This window comes from Mesoplodon densirostris, chromosome 3 (genome assembly GCF_025265405.1).
Source record: "Mesoplodon densirostris isolate mMesDen1 chromosome 3, mMesDen1 primary haplotype, whole genome shotgun sequence".
NCBI lineage: Eukaryota > Metazoa > Chordata > Mammalia > Artiodactyla > Ziphiidae > Mesoplodon > Mesoplodon densirostris.
In genome coordinates, this window is record NC_082663.1 from 20,294,952 (window position 1) to 20,302,467 (window position 7,516).

Consider the following 7,516-nt stretch of genomic DNA (forward strand, 5'->3'; position numbering starts at 1 on the left):
GACCCGTGCATCGCAACGAAGAGTGACCCCCGCTTATCACAACTAGGGAAAGCCTCCATACGGCTACAAAGACCCAACATAGCCAAAAATAAATAAATTTATTTAAAAAGATGTATATATGATCATCTCAATATATGTAGAAAAAGCTTTTAACAAAATTCAACACCCATTTATGATAAAAACTCTCCAGAACATGGGCATAGAGGGAACCTACCTCAACATAATAAAGGCCATATATGACAAACCCACAGCAAATGTCATTCTCAATGGTGAATAACTTGAAGCATTTCCTCTAAGATCAGGAAAAAGAGAAGGATGTCCACTCTCGCCACTATTATTCAACATAGTTTTGGAAGTCCTAGCCATTTGGAAGTCCTAATTTGAATGATTTTTATAATAATTGGGTTTATATCCTCAGATTAAATTACTTTAAGGTGTAATAATTCCTTCTAAAATATCTTTGTTTTTATTCAGTGTTCTGACAGATTTGCAGAGATCATTTATAATCAGCATTTCATATTTATGTGTTTGAAGACTTCTTTCTCACCCTCCTTTTTTCTTTAACATTTTATCAATTAGTGCTATAATTCATTTTCAAGACAGTTTTCATAAAAATACATATTTGGCTTTATTTTCTTTATTTTTATATGTGAAAAAATTTTCTTTTTTCTTAACAATAGGTGCAATTTGACTGGTATTATTAAATTATTTATGGTTCCTCTTAAAACTATGTTTCATTTATTTTTTGAGTGGAGCATTGAGATTTGTAGAAAAGAATAAAGTCAACTATTTTTTTTCCTTTGAGGAAAACCATTTTCTTCCTTATTATACATTTGATATTTTCTGAAATAAAATCATTTTTAATGTAACTGAGTCAAATCTTTGTACATCTGAGAATGATTAATTCCACTATTTATTTGATTATTGCTTCTATTTGTTGTTTTTTTTTTTAATGTTTCAGCTTCTGAAAACTTCCATATCTGAGTTGGATTTAATTTTCTGAATATGTCTTTGTATATCCATGTCACTTTTTAATGTACTTTTTTTGTTCTACTGTGGTCTTAAAAATGATTACTCAAAATAACCCCTATGTAGTATCACAGTTTTTTGCAATATCAATTATGATCTTTACATACTGAAGAGAAAACTTGTTTTATTTTAGTTTTGCTACACAATATTAGAAAAACTCTCCTCTCCACCCCTGAAGCTAGAAGAAGGGTAGCCTATGACTGTTTTCCATACCGTGAGATTAAAGCAAGGGCATATAGAAAAAAGGCAGAGGTGAGACTAAATGAGCATACGGAATGAGAATAAGGCGCTGGTCTCACCACCTGATCAGCAGCACTTTGGTGCCTGTTTCTGTTCTTCTAGCCTTCCTTGCATTTTACCGTTGTTGATCCTATTTTCCGTCATTTTCTTCAGGACTGTGTTTTTTTTTTTTTTTCAATATATTCTTCCAATGAAATATTTCCTGATTGTCAACCATAGCTGCTGTTTGCAACAAAGATTCTGATTAATATACTTTGTGTGCTATCTGACATTATTTTTCTTTTTAAAAGTTATTTATTTCTATCCCTACATTCAAATGTGTCTATTCTCTATCATAATTTTTTTTCAGGAAGACACAGAACTCTTTTATATTTCTGGGTAGAACCAGGAGATTTCATTTCTATTTTTTATGTATTTGTCAAACTCTCTGGCATATACTATATGCTCAGAAAATACTTTCTCTTTTAAAGGAAGAATTCAAGGGAAAACTGTGAGAATAGAAAGTTCAACAAGAAAGAAAAACAACATACTTTAAAATAATGATTTTGATAGCAAAATATTTATCCAAAATAATAATAGCCACTGAAAACCTCTTTATTTTGCTAAAAAAAAGTTTAAAAACCTTCTTCTAAGGTAATCTCTCTTATGTTTTTACCAGAGAAGTATTTTAAGTTTTCTTTAGCTATTTTGTCTTCTAAGTGACAAGAACTATCTGACTTCCTTTGCCTCCTATGAACAGAGTTTATTCATCTATCCAGAGTCTCTGCTAAATGAAAATGACAATTATTTTTGTTTTTCTTAAATTCACAATCTCCTCTTTGTTTGTTTGTTTTATCAGTTTTTCCCCATAGTCTATTGGAAAAACAGTGGTCATTGAAAAAATGAATGACTGACCTATTTTTATGCATCCAGGTTGTTAATTTCACTTGCTTCTTAATTTATCTGTGCATGAATAATCACTCAAACAGGAGCTGTTGTTTCCTGCACAGGGATTTCTTTTTATAGCGCTTCTCCATCATACCTGCAGAGTATCTATATCTTAACTATCCAGTATAGTTAACGTGCACATTTTAAGCAAACAGAATGTATCAAAGTAAGGTCACCAAAAACATCTACTAAAAAGTTCATAAGTGATAATCTAACCCCTAGAAAACAGTACTGAGACTGCTGAAGCAAAGACGGAACAGGACACAGAGAGAAAGACATTAACTCCCTCCAGACAGAAGTCAGGAGCAGAAAATGGGAGCTAGTGATTTGGAAGGCCTGGTGATGTGAAGGTAACTGCATAGAAATCCAGAAGATTGTCACTGACCTTACTAACACTGCCCAGTAATAAAACAAAGGCAAGTGACATAGGCAAGGAAATATAAATTATTGTATAGCTATATTATACATTTACAAATCAGAAATTTTTGCATACCATTTTAAATTTGTATGTAAACAAAAAAGTTTGAATTTTGGAGTTAATTATAATTGTATAAAATAAATATGATCTTGATTATTTTAGTGCTGGAAGAGAATTATATACCAAGGCTATTTAAACATAGTAAATAAATTTTAGGTGGTGTGGCAGTTATCCAAGTAAAAATTCAGTGAGCCATACTAGATAAAATATATACGTTCAATGGCAATTCATAATCACAGTTAAAATTTCCCATAAATTGCCAAAGAAACCTTCTGTATAATATCCACTCTGTGCCTGTTTCACAGATGACCTGGATTTCTCCAAGATGAATTCTGTGTATGAACTATCACAATCAAAATGATGTGCTGTGTCATTGGTTTGGACTGAATGTTCGTATCCTGCCCCAGCCCCAGCCCCAAATTCACACATCAAAACCTTAAATCCCGGTGTGGTGATATTTTAAAGAAGGATTTCTAAAGAAGTAATTAAGGTTTAATAAGACAGTAAGAGTGGGGCCCTGATCCAATAGAATTTGTGTCCTTATAAGAAGCGATAACAAAAGAGCTCATTTTGTCTCTGTACCTGAATGTGCCAGGAAAAGCCATGTGGGGATACAGCTAAAAGGCAGCCATATGTAAGCTAGGGAAGACAGCACTCATCAGAAATCAACTATGCTGTCACCCTGATCTCAGACTTCCAGCTTCCAGAACTGTGAGAAAACACATTTCTGTTGTTTGAGCAACCCAATCTGTGGTATTTTGTTATGGCAACCTAAGATGACTAAGACAGGCATTTATGGTATTCTCTCTAAAGAAAAAATATAATATCATTTAAGCTAGGTGATATTAACAGCATGGGTCTCTTTAACAATCAAATACATGAAGAAACAGTACGGAATAATGCAAACATTACTGAAGTTCTTAAATTTAGATGTGGAGGGGAAATACACAAACATTTCTCATGTGCTGTCTGCAGTCTCCCACTGTAAATCACAATAAATCCATAGGAGCTGCTAATATATACACCTTAAATACCCAACTGATTGCTATTCTAGTAAATAATTCACATATTGAAATAGTTTACTACACTATTTGCATATGTCCATGAAACATGAGAAAGATTTGAAGATAACATTTCCTTATGCTTAAGATAATTTGAGCATGGCTATGCATATTTCACTAAATTCTTCTGCCAGTTCATCTGCAATATGATGCAAAAGTTCTAGGAAAATTACATTCTCATATATTTTTTAAAAAAAGTAATGGTAGGCTCAAAATGGAGTCGCTTGTGCTAAGCGCCATGTCAGCAAATCAAGACTTAATTCCTAATCAAACTGTAGTTATAACCTCCCCCAGGAATGTAGTCTTAACCAGTTGGTCTGGAATTTTCTGGTCAGCACCAGTGAGGTAATCTGCCACATAGGCCCGTTCTACCCCCAAAGGATGATGAGGTAATCTTTCTCCTTTTCCCTTCCCCCTCCTGCCTATAAAAATCTTACATTTTGTACAATTCCTTGGAGCTCCTCTCTCCTTGCTACTTGGGATGCTGCCTGATTCATGAATCATTAAATAAAGCCAATTTAATCTTCAGATTAACTCAGTTGAATTTTGTTTTTTAATAATCTACATTATTGAATATATAGTTAGTTATTCTCTGAGAACCAATTTCCAGTATATAACTCCTCTTCTTTCCTGGCAAGGACTCAGCCAGTGAAAAGCCATGGGCCCTTCGTTTACTATAGCACTTCCAACTTCCTTTTCTCTCTCTATAAAAGTGTTCTTCTCTTGCCCTGCAGGGACTTGCACATGGCTTGCTGTAGTTGCAGACCCAGAATTACAATTCTCTGCTGATCCAAATAATCCCATCTTTGCTGGAGAAATATCTGGCAGTCTGTTTATTTCAGATAAAAACCCCACACGCATCTAAACAGTTCTCAGGACACCAGCTGGTGTCCTACAGTTCAACTCAATTCTGACACTATCCACCCTGAGATACCATCAGATTCCATGGTTTGAGGGCTCAGTTCTACCAGACCCCTCACCCTCACTTCAGACACAGTAAGCCTAGGATATCACATTTTACTTATTAGATACCAGTTAATTATAAAAGGATATAACTCAGGAACAGCCAGAAGAAAGAAATGAATAGGGCAAGGTATGGGGAAAGGATTCAGAGCTTCCATGCCCTCTTCAAGCACACCACTCTCTCCAAATCTTCACATGTTCACCAAACCAGAAGCTCTCCTAACCCGGTTATTTTGGGGTTTATAGAGGCTTCATTACATAGGTGTGACTGAGTCTATCATTGGTCATTGGAGATCAGTTCAACCTCCAGTCCCTCTTTTCTCTCCTGAGATGGGGATGGGAATGGGCTGAAAGTTTCAACTCTCTAATGACATAGATGATTTTCCTTGTAACCAGACCACAATCTGAGGTAAGGTCCCAAAGTCCCCTCACTAATGTAACAAAAGACACCTTTGTTGCTCTCTCACTTAAGAAATTCCCAGGAATTTGGGAGCTCTGTGCTAGAAAGGGGGTAAACACCAAATATATATTTCTTATAAATCACAATGTCAAAATAGTCATCTTGAAAATCCAGAAATGTAAAAAAAATTGCTTCAGGAAACTCCATACGTTTCACGAATTTAATGAATTTTAATCCAGATTAGCTTTGAAATAATCACAGAATATTCTGGTATCTGTGATTAAGTTTCTAATGCTACATGAAGGACAATGCCAAAAAAACTTAGTTTTGTGACTAATGGTATTCTCTATCTTAGCTTTACAGTAATGGAATCTTGAATGCTAAGCAATTGCTCTATTTTGATAATGTAATATGAATCGGATTATTGAATTGTATCTGTACCCTTTTGAACATTCAAAACTAATCACAGTAATCCAAGTTTGAGCTGTTTATTTTTCCACTAGAATATAATGAAGTCAAGGTGATAGGAAAGGTTGTCTATACTGTTTAGTATTTCTTCTTCCACTCCATCCTCCAGTGTAAAAATATTTATTTCTGACTTTACAAATCCTGAAATTCAGTGTATGGTTATATAGAATATTAGTCTTCAAACTATAAAACAAGAGCTGTAATAGTATTGTCCTGTTTTATGAGGAAATAATTTGATTCCAACTAAATGAAAATAAAGGCAAGATAATAAAACTAAGGATAAATGCTCAGAAAAATAATTATATGTATTATTTTACCCTCCTTACTAGGGATATTCTTTTCTGGAAGGAGCTTCTAAAGAAATAGGACTTGATGAGAACAAAAAGGGTGTATGCATAATTTTTAAATATAATTAGGAAATATCTCCTTGACAAAAATGGTCATTCCTTGACTTCCAAAGGAACTTCTCTATCTCCAGGGTCTGTAAGGCCAGTCTCAACTGCCTCTTTTGTCCTTTTAGCCTCAACCTTTGCCTCAACTCCAAAGAAATGCCTGACTAGCAGAGGTTAGGGAGGAGAATAAATTTACATTCTATTCTCAGTTTAATAAACTCAGCAATTCTAATCACAGCTTCCCTGTTTGTTGCTTATCCTTCGGTTTTAGAACACAATATAACCATCGCTTCTCTGAGCTAGTCTTATGGCAGATATAGTGATTACAGCACAATATTATATTCTTAAAACTCTTTGATAAAACATTGGGGGGATAAAAAAGCAAGCTTATATTTCTAGGAGGTGTGAGAATGGAGATAGAGTTTATGAAAATAAATATTTACTATATTAAAATGCAATAAATGCTGTAGAGAAAAATAAAGCAGAGGGTAGAATAAAGGTTTCTGGGAATAAATTTTAATTTCATATTGGTTTTCCAGGGAAGGCTTCACATTTGATTTTTGAGCAGGTGCAATCTCTCCCCCTCTTGCTTTTAACTCCTTTTTGCACATCTGCCCCTTATGTACTGACTTCTAATCTTTCAAAAATCAAATACCATGGAAACCATAGAATCTCTTCCTTTAATATTGTCAACTCTTATCCCCTTACCTGCTCTTTTACCCTTACTTGGGAAAGCCTTGCACCTAATTAAATATAACTCTGTTGCTACTCTTTTGCTAGCATCTATTTAGCTTAAATTGGCTGGAGAAAACACACACACATGCACGCAAACACATGCGCACACCAGGATGACTGGTCTCATGTTAAATACATGACTATGGCCACAAGAGGGCTCTTAATTCTGCTTAGCAAATACACAAATTCTAAACCATTTATTTGAAGATATGTCAAGTGGATCTACCTGTGCTCAAAAGAAAATACTAACAATAAAAGCAAAATAGAAAATGTCTATATCAGTGCTTGTACATTCGATTAACATCCCAATGTTGTACTTCCCTTAAAAACATACAATGGGATGTTATTCAGCCTTAAAAAAAAGAAGGAAATCCTGTTGTATGTGAATCTTGTGTGAAACTGGAGCACATTACGCTAAGTAAAATAAGCTTGTCACAGAAGGACAAATACTGCTACTCCACTTATCTCAGGCCTCTAAAATAAATGAAACTCACAGAAATAGATATTAGAATCGGGATTTCCAGGTACTGGGGGGGAGGAGGAAACGAGGGAGTTGCTGTTCAATGGGTATAAAATTTCAGTTTTCCTCGATAAATAGGTTCTAGAGATCTGTTGTACAACAGTGTGCCTATAGTTAATAATACTGTGTAATGTACGCAAACATCACAAACATTTGTTAAGAGGGCAGGTCTTAGATTGGCTTGCTAGGTGACCAGAAATAAAATCTCCCCCAATCCAGGGGTTCAGTGCATTCCAGCTTTACATTTTTTGCTCTAATATCCTGTGTGGCCCTGCTCAGTTCAGATTTAAACCCAGTACAAAA